At 40.0% G+C, this 1,970-nt stretch overlaps 1 protein-coding gene across 1 annotated transcript in view; it reads left to right on the forward strand.

Moving 5' to 3' along the window:
* Window positions 1–1,970, forward strand: part of LOC101854220 (PRA1 family protein 3-like) — a 40,469-nt gene that overhangs the window by 709 nt on the left and 37,790 nt on the right. The gene's annotated exons all lie outside the window — the stretch shown is intronic.

The raw sequence follows: 1,970 nt of genomic DNA on the forward strand, positions 1-1,970 counted from the left end.
CACACACACACACACACACACACACACATACATACACACACACACACATATGCACTCACACACACGCAGGTTTACAATCACATGGATAATATAAATGAACAACAATATAAACAGTAATAATCTTAAGCTAGATACATACTCAATGTTATTCTGATGAATGCTCTAAGGTCATATGAATACTTAAACATGAGGGTTAAGATGGATGAATGTTGGTGGATGATGGTAGAAATGACCTTCTATACCTTTCTATATGATTTGAATAACCTCAAATAATGTTCATAGGTGTGCGTACACTGCAGGTGGGTATTTCAGGGGCATTTTTCTTAAGCACACGCAGACCGCCAGTGATCAAACAAGCTGTTTGTCAAGCAATAGATCAATGTACGTCTTCTTTGCTCTCTGTCTGTTACAGAAATAATTTGCGAGAAATTCGGCAACACTTGCATACCGGTACTGCTTTGTGTCTTGGTGATAAGATTGCAGTACATAACACGCACGTCAGTTGAGTCCCTGGGTCTTATATCATTTTTTGGTTTGGTCTGGTTTGTTGAGGGGTTTTCTTTGGGGAGGGGGGTGGTTTGGTTAGTTTTGTTTTTCGGGGGCTTTCTTTTTTGGTTTTGGTTACAGAGATCTAGGCTGTTATCCGTTAAGGCGCCCTAAAGCTGTTTGTCTTTTACGCAAGTATTTTAACACCCCTATCGACTCAGTTTAAATCATTTTGGAGGCAGGCTATCGACCCTGCCTGTCAGGGCCAACTCGGGCTGAGAAAGATACAACATCCCATCAGAAAGACCGAGATTCTCGATAAAAATGCACTCCCCATTCGGGAATCGAACTCGGATCTCTTGTGTGAGACAGCGAAGTGCCTGGTTGCTATGTCACAGACGCAAATAAGACGTTCTCATTCATAGAGATAATAACAAAACTACAAAATAAGGCAACCATTCTCACTGGAGTAAAAGTAAACTTGATCCCTCCGTTGGGAACTTGTTTGACCTACAACACACATCCAGGGTCTCCACTTTAAGTGGGGCCACATTCGGGTCCCCGTGAAGCCATGCAAGAAGTACATGGAATGTTTAATAATTTACTTAAGAGGGGAGGGTGCAAAATTACTCTTGCCTTCACAAGCACTTTACTTTCATGTGGGGCTTATTTAACGCTGCGAGTGCCAACTCAAAAGTCTGCTTTTTTATCCAAACTGTAGTTTACAAAACTGCTATAATTCAAAAAGGCATTCGGCTGAATAGACACTAGAAATACAGAAACCTTTGTTCTACTTTGGCATGAAAAGAACACATAAACGTTATTTGAAAATAGGAACACATAAACGTTATTTGAAGTGGAGCACACTCATATAGTATTTGAACATGGGGGTATTTAACCCTATCCGTACGTCGTGTTTTACTATCGTATCCATACGACGTGGGGAACTCTGTGCCACCAGATTCCAAAAGGAAATTTACTCGTTAATCCGATCCGTACGCTTTGCATAGCAGTCTGTCAGAATGATTTTGTCAGAAATACTGAAAGTTGCAAAAAGATCTTCGTACTAGAAGTATTCTAAAATGTGAAGAATACAACCCGGGGGAACAAAATGACCCATGGGCGTACGGATAGGGTTAAACGTTATTTGAACTGGGGTACACTCAAAAGCTACTTGAACACGGGTACAGAAAAAACGGTCATTTGAGTGCAGGAAAACCAAAAACGTAATTTTAATATATAAAAAAAACATTGAAATCACTTAATCTGAATAGAAGAATACTGAAACTGAAAATATCATTTGAACATGAGCACACACACAGACACAGACACACACACACACACACACACACACACACACACACACACACACACACACACACACACACACAAAGAGAGAGAGAAAAAGGGGTGTCATTTAAACATTGGAACAACAAATGTTATGTCATTTGAAAATGAGGACACACAAATGTTATCGTTAGAAG

Source organism: Aplysia californica, unplaced genomic scaffold (genome assembly GCF_000002075.1).
Source record: "Aplysia californica isolate F4 #8 unplaced genomic scaffold, AplCal3.0 scaffold00012, whole genome shotgun sequence".
Classification (NCBI taxonomy): Eukaryota; Metazoa; Mollusca; class Gastropoda; order Aplysiida; family Aplysiidae; genus Aplysia; species Aplysia californica.